The 19,943-nt window shown below is 53.4% G+C and overlaps 1 long non-coding RNA gene across 1 annotated transcript in view; it reads right to left on the bottom strand.

The window, feature by feature from the left end:
* Nucleotides 1–19,943, bottom strand: part of LOC144728590 (uncharacterized) — a 164,426-nt gene that overhangs the window by 34,781 nt on the left and 109,702 nt on the right. The gene's annotated exons all lie outside the window — the stretch shown is intronic.

Genomic DNA, 19,943 nt, shown 5'->3' with positions numbered 1-19,943 from the left:
TCTGCAACCGCTCCAGCTAAGGGAGAGCATTGTACGTGAAACGACAGGGCGCACCATTGAACTGTTCACGAATGTATTTAGGCGTTGGGCCGCGTGCGACATTCACCGTCTAAACCGCACGCCGTTTCGAGTTTTCGACGTGCGTGCGAGTCGTCCCCACGCGTTCGCTGCACGAGGGCGAGTCGGCAACTGCCGCGGATGCAAGCCCCCTGCAAAGGGACTATCCGGGTGAAATGTTTTCCTTAAAAACGTTGAGTTTTTTTTACGCTTTAGATGACCGACTACTTCACTCGGAGGTGTCTGATTTATATGTCCACTACAAATTGCAAATGTAATGAGACTCAATAGTTAAATCGCAGTCGTGTGGACACTGCCCATCTCAACACGAGACTAAAGTACGGCAGTTCCTCGGTTAACGTGTTTAATCCGTTCCACGAAAACAACTGGGAGGCGAAATAACTGTTCATCGATTTCACTTATAAGTTGAAAAATAAGTTGAAAAATAAGTTTAAAAAAAAGAAGCGAGTCTGCAAGAGGGCTGTTTCCTCTTCTTGGTTCTTTTGGTAAAGTCACGTAGAAGGGAAATAGAAAAATAAAATAAAAATAAATAAAAAATCTCACGACGTTTCAGCCACAACACAAGCAGCCGTCCTCAGGTGAAGAAACAGAGGTGTCGGAAAGACAATGTTGGGACGCTGTCTTGAGAATTTGTATTTTATTATGTTTTATTATGTGTAATTATTTAATTATTTCCCTTCTACGTGACTTTACCGAAAGAACCAAGAAGATGAATCCCTGCAGTCACGAGGGCTGTTTCCACTGCCAAAACGGAAAGCGTATAATGTAAACAAAACCAGCAGCGGTCTAAACGGTCATAAATGGACGTCACTGATTGGCTGAGGGCACGGCTCAGCCCCACTTACGAGCCCTCGGATTGGCCGAAATTGGCGCCCGCGTGGACAACGTAAACGTACCGTGAGTGAAAATTGTGAACGTAAGTCGAAACCATGGGATCCTATGGGAGGCGAAACGTCAACCGATAAGCCGTGAACCGATGTCGCTGTTAACCGAGGGACTACCGCACTAGTATTCTTGGTTCTTTTGGTAAAGTCACGCAGAAAGAAAATAAAATTGAAAAAAAACCCACGACGTTTCCATCGCAACGCAAGCAGTCTTCATCAGGCGCCTGACAATGCGGGTGAAAATTTTTCATTTCAAACGTTTCGTTTTTGTTGTTAATGAAGACCGCTTGTGTTGCGATCGAAACGTCGTGGGTTTTTTGCTTTTATTTATTATTTATTTTCAATTTAAATTTTACTTTTATTTTCTATCTACGTGACTTTACCAAAAGAACCAAGAATATGAATTCCTGCAGTCATGAAAGTTAAGTAATTTTTTTTACTGCAATATTACTTATTATTACACTTGTTTTACCCAGGGAGGTCCTGCCAAGTTTTTCGCAGTAGTGGGGGGCGATAATTAGCGACGTCTGATCTCCACTGAGTAGGCTACTTTGCGCGTCGTGGTTTGTCAAATTTTGAAACCACGACCCTGGCGTGAAGTAGCCAACTTTTACATATGAGGTTAAGAGATCTTTAAAACCCACTGGGCACCAAACGGCACGTATTATCACGTTTTTTTTTATTACACCCCGCAGGAATAACCAGGGCGGGCCGTTGGATTCAAACCGTGAACCTAAACTAAGCTATATACCAGGTAAGGCCGCACTGAGCTATGTAGCTCTTTTTCAGAAGTGGCCTGGCCACAAACGATTGCTCAACTTAGTGGCTTATCATGTGGACATTTATAGCAGTGCAGCCAAATACCATGAACGCGTGTTGATTCGAAACTTGGAGGGAATAACCGGAGGACCTGGAGAAAAATCCACGTGACAACAGGGAAAGAGAGACACGCAAACTCCAAATATGCAGCAGGCGTCAGGTTCGGGATCGCACCCACGACCTCCTGTATACCAGGCGAGGTAGTTAACATCTCCTAGCCACCATGATGATGATGAGAGAGAGATACGCAAACTCCAAATATGCAGCAGGCGTCAGGTTCGGGATCGAACCCACGACCTCCTGTATACCAGGCGAGGTAGTTAACATCTCCTAGCCACCATGATGATGATGAGAGAGAGATACGCAAACTGCAAATATACAGCAGGCGTCAGGTTCGGGATCGAACCCACGACCTCCTGTAGACCAGGTGAGGTAGTTAACATCTCCTAGCCACCATGATGATGATGAGAGAGAGATACGCAAACTCCAAATATGCAGCAGGCGTCAGGTTCGGGATCGAACCCACGACCTCCTGTATACCAGGCGAGGTAGTTAACATCTCCTAGCCACCATGATGATGATGAGAGAGAGATACGCAAACTGCAAATATACAGCAGGCGTCAGGTTCGGGATCGAACCCACGACCTCCTGTATACCAGGCGAGGTAGTTAACATCTCCTAGCCACCATGATGATGATGAGAGAGAGATACGCAAACTCCAAATATGCAGCAGGCGTCAGGTTCGGGATCGAACCCACGACCTCCTGTATACCAGGCGAGGTAGTTAACATCTCCTAGCCACCATGATGATGATGAGAGAGAGATACGCAAACTGCAAATATACAGCAGGCGTCAGGTTCGGGATCGAACCCACGACCTCCTGTATACCAGGCGAGGTAGTTAACATCTCCTAGCCACCATGATGATGATGAGAGAGAGATACGCAAACTCCAAATATGCAGCAGGCGTCAGGTTCGGGATCGAACCCACGACCTCCTGTATACCAGGCGAGGTAGTTAACATCTCCTAGCCACCATGATGATGATGAGAGAGAGATACGCAAACTGCAAATATACAGCAGGCGTCAGGTTCGGGATCGAACCCACGACCTCCTGTAGACCAGGTGAGGTAGTTAACATCTCCTAGCCACCATGATGATGATGAGAGAGAGATACGCAAACTCCAAATATGCAGCAGGCGTCAGGTTCGGGATCGAACCCACGACCTCCTGTATACCAGGCGAGGTAGTTAACATCTCCTAGCCACCATGATGATGATGAGAGAGAGATACGCAAACTGCAAATATACAGCAGGCGTCAGGTTCGGGATCGAACCCACGACCTCCTGTATACCAGGCGAGGTAGTTAACATCTCCTAGCCACCATGATGATGATGAGAGAGAGATACGCAAACTCCAAATATGCAGCAGGCGTCAGGTTCGGGATCGAACCCACGACCTCCTGTATACCAGGCGAGGTAGTTAACATCTCCTAGCCACCATGATGATGATGAGAGAGAGATACGCAAACTGCAAATATACAGCAGGCGTCAGGTTCGGGATCGAACCCACGACCTCCTGTATACCAGGCGAGGTAGTTAACATCTCCTAGCCACCATGATGATGATGAGAGAGAGATACGCAAACTGCAAATATACAGCAGGCGTCAGGTTCGGGATCGAACCCACGACCTCCTGTATACCAGGCGAGGTAGTTAACATCTCCTAGCCACCATGATGATGATGAGAGAGAGATACGCAAACTGCAAATATACAGCAGGCGTCAGGTTCGGGATCGAACCCACGACCTCCTGTATACCAGGCGAGGTAGTTAACATCTCCTAGCCACCATGATGATGATGAGAGAGAGATACGCAAACTGCAAATATACAGCAGGCGTCAGGTTCGGGATCGAACCCACGACCTCCTGTATACCAGGCGAGGTAGTTAACATCTCCTAGCCACCGTGGCGCTGCCGCTGGGTCGCGTCACAGCCCAAGGAGTCGTTCGGAAGTTGAAGAGGTCAAAATTACAAATACATTCTGAACCCTTGACCTAATAATTCAGTGTACCCAGTTCTGTTCATCAACTCTACCATTTGCCAGAGCCCGCCACGCACCGCGAGACCCGTTTACTCCAATAGTACAACGGATGAGGATGAAGCGGCACACGCAATTGTATCCCGCGTTCTAAACGTTGTCCCTTGGAGAGAGAGAGACCTCAGGCCATGCCGGGTCAGTGCCCTGACACGGCCACTGGCGAGCCCGTGGCGCCACTCGGCCACTCGAGTTGCTTGTGTGCAGCACGTTACATGTACAGGGTGCTTCAAAAAAATGTGAACACTTGTGAGAATTTGCAACAACACCACAAGAAATGTTTGTGCCTCCGGGCTGTGGAGATCACCTGGAGGAGATTCACGTGTTGACAACGATGACGAACAAGTGGAGACTCTTGGAAGATATTAACATCACATTTTTTATCATGTTACAGTGTAAATCTTGACTTAAAGCTTTCGTGACTGCAGGAATTCATAGTCTTTGGGTCTTTCGGTGAAGTCGCGTAGATAGCTTCAAAGAAAATAACAAAAAACTACGTCGTTTCGATCGCAACACAAGCGGTCGTCTTCAGGACTAACGCTTCTGTTGCGATCGAAGCGTCGTACTTTTTGTCATTTTCTTTGAACCTATCTACGTGACTTTACCGAAAGACCCAAAGAATATGTCACGGTGCATTATCATCCGTTATTTTTCCATTTAAAACGATAGTCCCATATAAGTGTAAACATTTTTTCGAAGCACCCGGCATTCATGATCTCCTGCACCTCCGACGTGCACGGCTGGCTACGTACGGTGCGAAATAAGTTCAACGCACGGCACATACCAACTCACTGCGGGTGACAGGCCCTGCCTGTCATTTGCACAGCCCAGTGTCGAGACTCGAAAGAGGCACAGTGCGGACAATTTCACTCACGAGTTTGGCTTCCACGTCGGCAGGAAACCGACATCTTCTCGCCACCGCCTCGGCAGCCCCCACAACCTACAACACCTGGCAAGCCCTCGTTGGTCATCGCCCATATCCCTTATCAGCGCCCCTAACTTATTACAGACCAATTTAGACACCTGTTGGTGACGCCGTGCCACTTATAAATCTCAACGTTCATCCGACAAAGTCCCATCACAAGGTGAGAAACACAAAGAAATGGATATTTAACAAAAAAGTTGCCTGCAGTGAAACGGCTCTACGCCTTATGGACCTGAGAACTCAATTCCCCTGCGCAAGAACATGGGCTGAACCGTACGGGTTGACAGTTACGGATTTTGTCTGTCTCGACCACCTTGATGTCAACTTGTAGTCGCTGCTCTACGACAAGAAGAAACATCTTCTTGGTTCTTTTGGTAAAGTCACGTAGAAAGAAATAAATAAAATCTTAAAAATAAAACTTAATAAGTCATTCAGATTCTGTCTCCTCGACAGACCTGTTCTTCACCTGAAGACGGCTACTTGCGTTGTGGCCGAAACGTCGTGAGAATTATTTTATTATGTTTTATATTTATTTTTATTATTTTATTTATTTATTTCTACGTGACTTTACCGAAAGAACCAAGAAGATGAATCCCTGCAGTCACGAAAGCTTTAAATCGAAAAGAAGAAAAATGATGTGTTTATTTGTATTTTTGAGCAGCAGTTTAATATATATATTTTTTAAATAAGTGACGTGAATAAAGGGTATCTCGTTGTGTAAGGTTGACTGTGCTCTGTTAAAAGTGCGAATGGCATGTGGAACCCACACATCATTCGTGTTGTCAAGCGTTGGTTCGTGTCTCGCTGACGTGAGCCCTCAAACTCTCTCGACCGAAAGGACCCCCTTGCCTGCCTTCCGTTTTTTTTTCTTGATCCAATTCTCCCGCTCGCATTTCAAGGCACGCGGAGGGCTTTGGTAACGTTGAAACCCGAACGGGTAAGAGGTGAAATTCCATAAATGCGATAATAGGTTAAGTACTATGAATCTAATAAGAGGTTAAACGGGTAGCCTTGGGATGTTATTCTATATCAATGTGCTCCCATTTGCTATATTCCGATTACTTTGAGCGGGCAATTCTGACAAAAGACCACTCCAGCACCCTGGCTCCCCGACTCGTGTACAGCGCTCGCCATTTCCACTTCTTGCTAACGTCTTTAACATCGTCGTCATCATCATCATCGTGCACAGACGACGCACTCCGTTTGACCGTACGCGTTCGCTAATTTTCTCCGGCTTGTGCCCTCCCTCGGGAGTTGTTGCCGTGCATTTGAATATTTAATTTAAAAAGGTAACCGAGCCGTTGTTCTGAAATATAAATTGTTTTTTTTTAACTATAAAATTTGCAGCCGCTCTAAATTTCTTCCTCGTGCCGTCGCCGGCCACGCGACTCCGCTTCAGAGGGCGGCTTCAGATAGCCCCCCCCCCCCCCCCCTCGTAGAGGGTTTACTTGGTCTACTCTTCCACGCCGGCGAAACGTCTCAGGGCGAAGAGGTGGTGGGAGTAACCCACGCACTGTTCAACGCGAACGCACGCTAACCTGCCGAGCGGGCGCTGTGCTGTTCCAGGCAGGTTCTCGGTGGAGAAAACGCGCCGGTCGTCGATGCGTCACGAAGAGTTTCCGCGCGAAGCAAAACCCAGCGCATTCGGCGGAAAAAACTATTCTAGCCGAAAAAAAGTATGCGGCGGACACCGTTTTGGCGAGATACGTCTGTGATGTACCACACGCACACAAAGACAAAAATCCCCTTGATAGCCTTAAAAGACTGTTGGGGCAAGTGCTATTAGCGAGCACCTATGAAGGCCGGAACGGCACGCGAGGGGGTGGGTGGCCAGCACCACGCCTGACCGCCTTTGTCTCCCCAGTGGTGATGTTTACACACTGCACTGGGTACTCATTTTGAGGCTGAGACGACCTAGGGGAGGCCCAGGACCGGTTCAAATCATCGTCACCGGTGTTGGCCGTGAGCGGGAATCGAACCCGGGTCGCCGGGTTCATAGCGCAGCGCACTAACCGCTACACTACACGCACACACACACGCGTGCTCAGTGAGATGCCAGGACAAATAACTGAGGGCACGCCGTCAATGCGTTACCGTGTCATTCCGCGTACGCTACCACTCCGCTCAACGGCGCAGCTCGAGGAAGGAGTTCGTCGTCGAGCGCTCAGAAACCGCGTCATAACGGGGAGTGCGTTCCGCGTTATAATGGAGTGCGCATTCCGCGTAGTGCAAAAAGTGTCCCCGAATGGAGGAACAGCGTTTCAGCGAAAACGGGTTTTCGTGTGGACACCAGGCGTCAAGCGAGGACGACACCAAACTTGGTCTACTCTTCCATGCTGGTCAGACGTCTTGGAAGGAGGTGGGAGTATCGATACCGTTACACGACCACACGCTACCTGCCTGAGCGTGGACTAACTGTGACATTGTAACCCATTCATATCGCTGCGTGCACAGAGGCGTTGGCTGAAACTTGCACCACCACTGCATCAAGTGCCGTGCCGAGAAATCAAATTCAACCGGTGGCTTCGATCGGCCGCACATTGTTCCTGAAAACAGAAATGACCACGATCAACGCAACCTTGACGAAGATTGCGTAAATTATATTTGTGTTCACTGGAGGAGCCAGTGGGGGGGGGGGGGGGGGTGGCACGTGCCCCCCCCAATGATCCGATCGAAAATCCCTAATTTCGAACGGATCATTGGGGTTTATTAGTAATAAATCGGCATTTTGCGACCCCCACTGCCACTGTGTAGCATATTATTACGTGCCAGGGACTCTATGAGATGATAGGACAATAGTCTGAGTCCATAATTGGCAATAAGTAACGGCAAAGCAGTTATAAGTGACTCACATAATTGTGCGCAGTTGCGTATCCAGTACACGACTTCCCTGAAGGCATTCACCTTCAGCGAGCGCGATGCCGATCACACGACGCGGTTCGAATTCGCCATCGCCGCACACGCATCGAATAAAAATCAAGGAACAAGTCCTTACTTACTAACAACTCCTTACTCACTAACAACTCCTCTATCTTTGCTGGAGGGGTTGCCCCCCCCTACCTGAAAATCCTGGCTCTGCCATTGTTTGTATTCGTAATAAGACTTCATCCAGCAGTGGATGTATCATGCCTGATGACGATGACGACGACAAATATATATTCCAAATTGTAATCAGACAGGAGAAAAACACAATTACCCACAATTCATTTAATCAACTCTCCCACCACCACTTGCTTCAAGGGTGGCCTAGAGATGGCAGCACGTACAGTGGCGGATTTCTTGAATCTATCTGTGTGGATCTGTGAGTGTCACCCCCCCCCCCCATTCCTCGTATACGTGGTGGGTTTTCTCCAGAGTTCTCCGGACGCGTGAAGACAATGTAACCCCATGGCCTAAACGTCCCGGAAAGAAAGGCATCAGAATCACGGTTGCTTCTTTATAGATTTAAAGTTTTCGTGACTTTACCCAAAGAACCAAAGAGTATTATTGCTTCTTCTCGACTCTTCTATGTCACCCATCATAGTGTGAACAAACATACTCACACCCCCCCCCCCTACTACCACCCCCCCTCCCCCACATCAGTCCGGGTATAGCAGCGACAAGCACAGGTATTAATAAACGTGTAGACAGCAAGAGTTCCTGTTAATCGTGTCGGCAGGCCAGTGAGCCGACGTTATTTTAACTTTAATTGAAAACATTTCCCCCGAGTTATGGTGGAGTGGCGACAGGGGTGGTGTGGGTGACTCCCGGATGAAGCCTTCCCGAGGGCTTACGGTCGTAAGGGTTGTACGTCGTATGCATGTTGAACTTCTTTCGCACCGTACGTAGCCAACCGTGCCAATTGGTGGTGCGGGGAGGAGGACATACATCATCATGATGTTGGTCAGCATGGGGGTTAAGCTAAAACTATAAAACGAAACTATTTCTTATTTTAGCAGGTAAGGTCACACTGAGCTGCTACGTAGCTCTTCTTCAGAAGCGACCTGGCCACACAAATGATAGCTCAACTAAGTGGCTCGTCATCACGTGGGAATTTACAGCAGCCAAATGTGCAACGTCGATTCTAAACTTGGACGGACAAAACCGAAAAACCCGGAGAAAAAAATCCTCGCGACAGGGTCGGGGTCGAAGTCACGACCTCATGTATACCAGGCGAGGTAGTCAACATCTCCAAGCCTCCCTTCACCAATCGTCAGCTGGCCGAGTCTACCCTCGAAAGAGAGCCTTATGGCTCAAGGGGCTCTATTTCCTTGTGGATACACAAATTCGGATTCTCAAGATCGGTTCTTCCGATCACTCGCCGCCGCTGATGTCAGCCGTGGCCGGGAGACAAAGGTCGCAACCGGGTACCCGATACCCGTACCCTACCCGATACCCAGCTACCCGTACCCGGCCGGGTACGGGTACCCGTTTGCGACCCTGGTGCGGCCGGGTACGGGTAGGCCTTGAGTCACTGGTGAGTCACCGTTTGTCACTCATTTCCCAACGTCTTGTCTCTTCTCACAATTCAAGTTCCTAGAATCAACCCACCCGCGCCTGCAACATGGCTTCATCCCAGAGGTCACAATCAGGTACCCGATACCCGTACCCTACCCGTACCCGGCCATACCCATACCCTACCCATACCCGGCCGGGTATGGGTAGGGTATGGGTATGGCCGGGTACGGGTACGGGTACCCGTTTGCGACCCTGGTGCGGCCGGGTACGGGTACGGGTAGGGTATGGGTACGGCCGGGTACGGGTACGGGTACCCGTTTGCGACCCTGGCGCGGCCGGGTACGGGTAGGGTATGGGTACGGCCGGGTACGGGTACGGGTACCCGTTTGCGACCCTGGTGCGGCCGGGTACGGGTAAGGAATCAAAACCCGTTTGCGAACTCTGCCGGGAGAGTCGAACTCGGGTTGGCGGGTCCGCAGCGCGGTGCGCTGACCACTACTCCATTGCCCCCCCCGCCCTTCCACCCCTGGTCTGGGTGTCCTGGGCTCCATCCAGGACACCCAGACCACAACTCCTAAACTGCATCCGCTGCACAAACCATGGCAGCGGCAGCAGATGCAGATCCTTGATGATGATGACGACGACGACGACGACGACGACGTTGCACGCGTGGGCAATTGAAAACTCGTGCAGAGGAGTGAGCAAAGTGACATTTGAATCGACTTTCGTGGCAGCCGTCACGGCCTTATCCCGCACCGGTCGATAGGCGCGGGTTTGGCTACGTGCTGCGCAAAAGAAGTTCGGTGAACATACGCACGCACGTACGCACGCACGCACATATTCTGGTGCGGACCGCCCTTACGTTTCAATGTCGCTGAGGCGACGTCATTGGAGCGCTCCTGACCACCGTAACTCCACTCGCTAAGGAAGTTTCAAACTGGCGTGCGGGGACAGCCCGGGACACGGAGCCCGACGACGGCAGCTACGGTGAGAAAAGCCTCGTGGGGCTTTGCCGGCCACCTTTGTCTTCTCTGTGCTAATAATGTCAACACCGGCACCGTGTGCTCATTTTAGGCTGAGTTTCCATAAGGGAGGTCCACACCGCGTTCAGAAGCCCATGGCGCTGACGTGCAAGTATGTCACGGCCAGGAATATAACTCAGGTGAGCGGAAGTGCAGGGCTTAGACTGCTCTCCTTTGCCTGACCACACGGCACATTGTCCTCATTTAAGATGTTTCTGCGACGAGAGCACGGCTGAGGATTGAACTCAGGTTGCCAAAGGTCACCGCAATGCACCAGGCCCGACTTTTAGGCCGAGCTGACCCGCGCGAGGGTCACACGACATGCAGACGCAAAGCAAGGTTATCATGGATATACTGTGTGTGTGTATATATAGCTGTGTGTGCGGCATTCCATCTGGCGAATCTGGGTCACTGATTACGTAAATAAGTGTTTAGACGTGGAACACGTCACAAAAACGTTATCGAGACAAAACCACAATGAACTCTGGAAGTAACAACAACAAAAAATTACCACAAGAAACAAACTGGCAAAGCCAACCCACACACGAAGCCTGCTACTGTAGCTATGCAAATTACACGCAAAACAAAATCAAAGATCCCTCCGTGTAGCCTGTAACAGACTGTCGGGGCAAGTGCTGTTAGCGAGTAGCACCTATGAAGGCCGGCACGGCACACGAGGGGGTGGGTGGCCAGCACCACGTCTGCCCGCCTCTGTCTCCCGAGTCGCGATGCTAACACACCGGGTGCTCATTTGAGGCTGAGTCGACCTAGTGCAGGCCCAGGACCCGGTTCAGATAATCGTCACCGGGGTTGGCCGTGAGCGGGAATCGAAACCGGGTCACTGGGCTCGCATCGCAGCGTAGCGCTGACCGCTGCACCACCGCTCCCCCCACTGTGTAGGTATGCGGCCACTCACACATGCGCGCACGTCACGCGACCTAACGCACGCATTGAACTCGCGATGGTAACGCGGGATAACGGTGGCATTTGTTTCTTTTTTGACCCCTCAGGTCTGCTGTCTGTGTTTCACGGAGTTTACGGCGTCAGACGGACAGACTGACAGACGGATATACGGAGAGAAAGAAGGATGGACGAACAAATGAAAATGAAACTAAACGAAACTTTTTATTTCACCAGGTAAATCCCACTGAGCTACGTAGCTCTTTTCCAGAAGCGACTTGGTCACAAATGATAGCTCAACAAAGCGGCTTATCACGTGGACATTTATAGCAGCCAACAATATTCTTAAACGCATGACGATTCCAAATGTGGAGGGAAAAACCGGAGGACTCGGAGAAAAATCCACGGGAGAACTTGCAAACTCCAAATATACAGCAGCAGGTGTCGGGGTCGGGATCGAACCCACGACCTCCTGTATACCAGGCGAGGTAGTTAATATCTCGCCACATTAGCCGGTAACTGGTTCCAGGCCTTGGGGCCGGTTCATCGCATAAGCAGTTAAAAACCGATATTTTTAATTCTCAGAGGTGGACTTTGGGCTGGATTAAGCACGGAACCAAATTTCACGCGATAGATTTTCTACCGCGCGGTGATCCGTGACGGGGCTGACTCCGTCACATGACGACCCCGGTTATAATCGCGGGAGGGGCTGCTGCCTGGATTCGAACCCAGGCTCTCAGAGGTGTACGCTCAGCACTCTGACCTCTGACCTCCTCTGGCACCACCAGGTCACCGATCGCTTAGGAACTGAATTTGCGACTCTGTGTTCGCTGCCAGAAAACTTCCCTCTCGAGTGCGTCAATTCAAATCTGCTCATTCGTAAACTTTCTTAAAATCTCCCGGTTCTCACAGGGCCCTACTGTGCAAAGTGAAATCTCGAACTACGAGTGAGCCAGAACTCTCTGCTCCTCTCTCTCTCTCTCCCTCCCTCCGGCCCGATGAAGGCTCTATCGCCCCGAATGGTCGGCGAGCGTTAAAAGTCTCCCGCTGGTGACGATGCAAAGTGGCGAGTGTGTCGGCCAGGGCCGAGGAATCTTCTTCCCTTCCCCAGAGTCGCATTGGACTTTCAAATACATGTGGCGGGCAACCGCACGTTGGCCACTCAACCTCCGTCACCAACTCCCGTCGCTGCCTGCACTGAGCGTCGTCACCAGGTCGAGCATTTCCCCCCACCCCACTAGTACCCGATTAGTGCGGCTAGGACGCTCGCAGCCACGGATAGGTGATAGGTCGCGGGCTCGATTCCAAGTGGGAGGAGCCTCGTGCAGTCGAGGAGAAAACTAACCCTCGACCTGGCCTACGGGAAGGTGTCCCATCGCCGTTCAGCGCGGTTTGCTACGTACGGTGCGAAAGAAGTTCAACATATGTACACGCATCACCAGCCCCCCCCCAGCCCTGCCCCCACCGCCATCCCCGATCAAACCCCCACCGACCACTCCTCCCTTGTGTCCGGTTTGTGGCGACGGCTACGATGCGACTCGGCTAAAATCAAAATCACGGACGCGGTGTGGCACACAGGCAGAGAGAGAGACAGACAGACGTGCACGCGCACACAAACACGCGCGCGCGATAGCTCAACGCGCAAACACCTCTCACACGGCATTGTTATGCTCAGACATTGTGCAAATGAGCGCGGTAATTTATGTAACGGTGGAGCACACACAGACGCACGCACGCGCGCGCACATAACGAGCGTTCATGCAACAACAACAAAAAATCTAAAAGGCAGGTGTACTGCCTGGGACCGTGGAAGGCAAAGATTCAACATAATGATGATGATCACAATTGATATTACTATATTTCACAATTGAATATTACTATATTTCACAATTGAATATTACTATATTTCACAGGCCTTTGTCAGTCTATTGCTGGATGGATGCCTTAACCATGCAGCGTCATCTTCTTGGTTCTTTCGGTAAAGTCACGTAGAAGGGAAGTTATAAAAATAAAACATCATAAAATAATTCTCACGACGTTTCGGTCACAACGCAAGCAACCTGAGGACGGCTGCTTGCGTTGTGGACGAAACGTCGTGAGAATTATTTTATCACGTTTTATTTTTATTATTTTTATGACTTCCCTTCTACGTGACTTCACCGAAAAAACCAAGAAGATGAATCCCTGCAAGTCACGAAAACTTTAAATCGAAACATGCAGCGTCAGTCACTCGGCCTGTTTGACCATACTTCGCCACGCTGGTGAGCGCGGGTTTTGGCAAAGCGGCGGATCGGTTCGGATGTCGCTCGCCGTCGATGTCGGCCGTGGCCGTGAAACGAACTCGGCAAGTCGGGCTCATGGCGCCGTGTCGTGACCGCTGCGATGATAAAACCTTCCATTATTTATCCAGGGATAAATAAATAATGAACTTCACATCGCCGAGTCTCAAGATATATTTTTCACGAAGGGGTCCCGCTACATTGGGATGGTTGGCCATGGATTCCTTTCACGAGCGCTGGGTGTCGTCACGTCGGAGCCCGGAGAGAAACCCCAAACAGCCGACGGGACAACGCTCTGAAGGAGCTCGTCACAGACAGATCGATGATTCACTTCCTCTACCAACATCTCACAGCTACCTCCTACAGCACCTCACAGCTACCTCCTACAGCACCTCACAGCTACCTCCTACAGCACCTCACAGCTACCTCCTACAGCACCTCACAGCTACCTCCTACAGCACCTCACAGCTACCTCCTACAGCACCTCACAGCTACCTCCTACAGCACCTCACAGCTACCTCCTACAGCACCTAACAGCTTCCTCCTACAGCACCTCACAGCTACCTCCTACAGCACCTCACAGCTACCTCCTACAGCACCTAACAGCTTCCTCCTACAGCACCTCACAGCTACCTCCTACAGCACCTCACAGCTACCTCCTACAGCATCTCGCAGCTACCTCCTACAGCACCTCACAGCTACCTCCTACAGCACCTCACAGCTACCTCCTACAGCACCTCACAGCTACCTCCTACAGCATCTCGCAGCTACCTCCTACAGCACCTCACAGCTACCTCCTACAGCATCTCGCAGCTACCTCCTACAGCACCTCACAGCTACCTCCTACAGCACCTCACAGCTACCTCCTACAGCACCTCACAGCTACCTCCTACAGCACCTCACAGCTACCTCCTACAGCACCTAACAGCTTCCTCCTACAGCACCTCACAGCTACCTCCTACAGCACCTCACAGCTACCTCCTACAGCACCTCACAGCTACCTCCTACAGCACCTAACAGCTTCCTCCTACAGCACCTCACAGCTACCTCCTACAGCATCTCGCAGCTACCTCCTACAGCACCTCACAGCTACCTCCTACAGCATCTCGCAGCTACCTCCTATAGCACCTCACAGCTACCTCCTATAGCACCTCACAGCTACCTCCTACAGCATCTCACAGCTACCTCCTACAGCACCTCACTGCTACCTCCTACAGCACCTCACAGCTACCTCCTACAGCACCTCACAGCTACCTCCTACAGCACCTCACAGCTACCTCCTACAGCACCTCACAGCTACCTCCTACAGCACCTAACAGCTTCCTCCTACAGCACCTCACAGCTACCTCCTACAGCACCTCACAGCTACCTCCTACAGCACCTCACAGCTACCTCCTACAGCACCTCACAGCTACCTCCTACAGCACCTCACAGCTACCTCCTACAGCACCTCACAGCTACCTCCTACAGCACCTCACAGCTACCTCCTACAGCACCTCACAGCTACCTCCTACAGCACCTCACAGCTACCTCCTACAGCACCTCACAGCTACCTCCTACAGCATCTCGCAGCTACCTCCTACAGCACCTCACAGCTACCTCCTACAGCACCACACAGCTACCTCCTATAGCACCTCACAGCTACCTCCTACAGCACCTCACAGCTACCTCCTATAGCATCTCGCAGCTGCCTCCTACAGCACCTCACAGCTACCTCCTACAGCACCACACAGCTACCTCCTACAGCACCTCACAGCTACCTCCTACAGCACCTCACAGCTACCTCCTACAGCACCTCACAGCTATCTCCTACAGCATCTCGCAGCTACCTCCTACAGCACCTCACAGCTACCTCCTACAGCACCTCACAGCTACCTCCTACAGCACCACACAGCTACCTCCTACAGCATCTCGCAGCTACCTCCTACAGCACCTCACAGCTACCTCCTACAGCACCTCACAGCTACCTCCTATAGCATCTCACAGCTACCTCCTACAGCACCTCACAGCTACCTCCTACAGCACCTCACAGCTACCTCATACAGCACCTCACAGCTACCTCCTACAGCACCTCACAGCTACCTCCTACAGCACCACACAGCTACCTCCTACAGCACCTCGCAGCTACCTCCTACAGCACCTCACAGCTACCTCCTACAGCACCTCACAGCTACCTCCTACAGCACCACACAGCTACCTCATACAGCACCTCACAGCTACCTCCTACAGCATCTCGCAGCTACCTCCTACAGCACCTCACAGCTACCTCCTACAGCACCTCACAGCTACCTCATACAGCACCTCACAGCTACCTCCTACAGCATCTCGCAGCTACCTCCTACAGCACCTCACAGCTACCTCCTACAGCACCTCACAGCTACCTCCTACAGCACCTCACAGCTACCTCCTACAGCACCTCACAGCTACCTCCTACAGCATCTCACAGCTACCTCCTACAGCACCACACAGCTACCTCCTACAGCATCTCACAGCTACCTCCTACAGCACCACACAGCTACCTCCTATAGCACCTCACAGCTACCTCCTACAGCATCTCACAGCTACCTCCTACAGCACCACACAGCTACCTCCTACAGCATCTCACAGCTACCTCCTACAGCACCACACAGCTACCTCCTATAGCACCACACAGCTACCTCCTATAGCACCACACAGCTACCTCCTACAGCACCCCTCTGCTATTCACAGACAGTCTCCCGTCCGACTTGTCGGAGGGCACGGCCTCGGCTCGGCCGTGGCGATTGGTCCACTGCTGCTCACCGTCTGGGATTGCAATGCGGGCGGAGGGGGCAGAAGTTGATGGGAGAAGGGGGGGAGGTTGATGGGAGAAGGGGGGAGGTTGATGGGAGAAGGGGAGGGGTTGATGGGAGAAGGGGGGGGAGGTTGATGGGAGAAGGGGGGAGGGGTTGATGGGAGAAGGGGGGGGAGGTTGATGGGAGAAGGGGGGGAGGTTGATGGGAGAAGGGGGAGGGGTTGATGGGAGAAGGGGAGGAGGTTGATGGGAGAAGGGGGGAGGTTGATGGGAGAAGGGGGAGGGGTTGATGGGAGAAGGGGGGGAGGTTGATGGGAGAAGGGGGAGGGGTTGATGGGAGAAGGGGGAGGGGTTGATGGGAGAAGGGGGGAGGTTGATGGGAGAAGGGGGGAGGTTGATGGGAGAAGGGGGAGGGGTTGATGGGAGAAGGGGGGGAGGTTGATGGGAGAAGGGGGAGGGGTTGATGGGAGAAGGGGAGGAGGTTGATGGGAGAAGGGGGGAGGTTGATGGGAGAAGGGGGGGAGGTTGATGGGAGAAGGGGAGGAGGTTGATGGGAGAAGGGGGGGAGGTTGATGGGAGAAGGGGAGGAGGTTGATGGGAGAAGGGGGGGAGGTTGATGGGAGAAGGGGAGGAGGTTGATGGGAGAAGGGGGGAGGTTGATGGGAGAAGGGGAGGAGGTTGATGGGAGAAGGGGGGGAGGTTGATGGGAGAAGGGGGGGATGTTGATGGGAGAAGGGGGGGAGGTTGATGGGAGAAGGGGAGGAGGTTGATGGGAGAAGGGGGGGGAGGTTGATGGGAGAAGGGGGGGAGGTTGATGGGAGAAGGGGGGGAGGTTGATGGGAGAAGGGGAGGAGGTTGATGGGAGAAGGGGGGGAGGTTGATGGGAGAAGGGGAGGAGGTTGATGGGAGAAGGGGGGGAGGTTGATGGGAGAAGGGGGGGAGGTTGATGGGAGAAGGGGGAGGTTGAGGGAGGGGGGAGGTTGATGGGAGAAGGGGGGGAGGTTGATGGGAGAAGGGGGGGAGGTTGATGGGAGAAGGGGGGAGGTTGATGGAGAAGGGGGGGAGGTTGATGGGAGAAGGGGGGGAGGTTGATGGGAGAAGGGGGGGAGGTTGATGGGAGAAGGGGGGAGGTTGATGGAGAAGGGGGAGGGGTTGATGGGAGAGGGGGGGAGGTTGATGGAGAAGGGTGGGGGAGGTTGGTGGGAGAGAGGGGGGGGAGGGGTTGATAGGAGAAGGGGGGAGGTTGATGGGAGAGAAGGAGGGGAGGTTGATGGGAGAAGGGGAGGGGTTGATGGGAGAAGGGGAGGGGTTGATGGGAGAAGGGGGGGAGGGTTGATGGGAGAGGGGGGGAGGGGTTGATGGGAGAAGGGGGGGAGGTTGATGGGAGAAGGGGGGAGGTTGATGGGAGAAGGGGGGGAGGTTGATGGGAGAAGGGGGGGAGGTTGATGGGAGAAGGGGAGGGGGTGATGGAGTGTGGGAGAGGGGGAGGGTTGATGGGTGAAGGGGGGGGAGGGGTTGATGGGAGAAGGGGGGGAGGTTGATGGGAGAAGGGGGGGAGGTTGATGGGAGAAGGGGGAGGGGTTGATGGGAGAAGGGGAGGGGTTGATGGGAGAAGGGGGAGGTTGATGGGGAGATGGGGGGAGGGGTTGATGGGAGAAGGGGGGAGGGTTGATGGGAGAAGGGGGGGGAGGGGTGATGGGAGAAGGGGGAGGGTTGGTTGATGGGAGAGGGGGGAGGTTGATGGGAGAAGGGGGGAGGTTGATGGGAGAAGGGGGGGGAGGTTGATGGGGAGAAGGGGGGAGGGTTGATGGGAGAAGGGGGAGGGGTTGATGGGAGAAGGGGAGGAGGTTGATGGGAGAAGGGGGGAGGTTGATGGGAGAAGGGGGGGAGGGTTGATGGGAGAAGGGAGGAGTGTTGATGGGAGAAGGGGGAGGTTGATGGGAGAAGGGGAGGAGGTTGATGGGAGAAGGGGGGGAGGTTGATGGGAGAAGGGGAGGAGGTTGATGGTGAAGGGGGGAGGTTGATGGGAGAGGGGAAGGAGGTTGATGGGAGAAGGGGAGGAGGTTGATGGGAGAAGGGGGGGGAGGTTGATGGGAGAAGGGGGGGAGGTTGAAGGAGAAGGGGGAGAGGTTGATGGGAGAAGGGGGGGTTGATGGGAGAAGGGGGGGAGGTTGATGGGAGAAGGGGAGGGAGGTTGATGGGAGAAGGGGGAGGAGGTTGATGGGAGAAGGGGGGAGGTTGATGGGAGAAGGGGGGAGGTTGATGGGAGAAGGGGGAGAGGTTGATGGGGAGAAGGGGGGGAGGTTGATGGGAGAAGGGGGGGGAGGTTGATGGGGGAAGGGGGGGAGGTTGATGGGAGAAGGGGGAGGTTGATGGGAGAAGGGGGGGAGGTTGATGGGAGGAAGGGGGGGAGGGTTGATGGGAGAAGGGGGGGAGGTTGATGGGAGAAGGGGGGGAGGTTGATGGAGAAGGGAGTGAGGGAGAGGGGGGAGGTTGATGGGAGAAGGGGGGAGGGTTGATGGGAGAAGGGGGGGGAGGTTGATGGGAGAAGGGGGGAGGTTGATGGGAGAAGGGGGGAGGGGTTGATGGGAGGTTGGGGAGGGAGGTTGATGGGAGAAGGGGGGAGGGTTGATGGGAGAAGGGAGGGGTGGAGGAGGGGGGGTTGATGGGAGAAGGGGGGAGGGTTGATGGGAGAAGGGGGGAGGGGTTGATGGGAGAAGGGGGGGGAGGTTGATGGGAGAAGGGGGAGGGGTTGATGGAGAGGGAGGGTGAGGGGAGGAGGTTGATGGGAGAAGGGGGGGAGGTTGATGGGAGAAGGGGGGGAGGTTGATGGGAGAAGGGGGAGGGGTTGATGGGAGAAGGGGGGAGGTTGATGGGAGAAGGAGGGGGGGTTGATGGGAGAAGGGGGAGGAGGTTGATGGGAGAAGGGGGGAGGGGTTGATGGGAGAAGGGGGGGTGATGGGAGAGGGGGGGGTTGATGGGAGAAGGGGGAGGGGGTTGATGGGGAGAAGGGGGGGAGGTTGATGGGAGAAGGGGGGGAGGTTGATGGGAGAAGGGGGGAGGGGTTGATGGGAGGAAGGGGGGGAGGTTGATGGGAGAAGGGGGAGGGGTTGATGGGAGAAGGGGGGGAGGTTGATGGGAGAAGGGGGAGGAGGTTGATGGGAGAAGGGGGAGGTTGTGGGAGGGGGAGGGGTTGATGGGAGAAGGGGGGGGTTGATGGGAGAAGGGGGGAGGATTTGATGGGAGAAGGGGGGGAGGGTTGATGGGAGAAGGGGAGGGGTTGATGGAGGAGGGGGGAGGTTGATGGGGAGAAGGGGGAGGAGGTTGATGGGAGAAGGGGGGAGGTTGATGGGAGAAGGGGGGGAGGTTGATGGGAGAAGGGGGGAGGGGTTGATGGGAGAAGGGAGGGGGAGGTTGATGGGAGAAGGGGGAGGGGTTTGATGGGAGAAGGGGGGGAGGGTTGATGGGGAAGGGGGAGGGGGGAGGTTGATGGGAGAAGGGGGGGGGAAGAGGGGTTGATGGGAGAAGGGGGAGGGGTTGATGGGAGGAGGGGGGGAGGTTGATGGGAGAAGGGGGGGAGGGTTGATGGGAGAAGGGGGGAGGGGTTGATGGGGAGAAGGGGGAGGGAGGTTGATGGGAGAGGGGGGAGGGGTTGATGGGAGGAAGAGGGGCGGGAGGTTGATAGGGAGAAGGGGGGGGAGGGGTTGATGGGAAGAAGGGGGGGAGGGTTGAT

The sequence above is a fragment of the Lampetra planeri genome, chromosome 29, assembly GCF_965212315.1.
Source record: "Lampetra planeri chromosome 29, kcLamPlan1.2.h2, whole genome shotgun sequence".
NCBI classification, from domain to species: Eukaryota; Metazoa; Chordata; class Hyperoartia; order Petromyzontiformes; family Petromyzontidae; genus Lampetra; species Lampetra planeri.
This window is presented reverse-complemented; position numbering and strand designations above follow the sequence as displayed.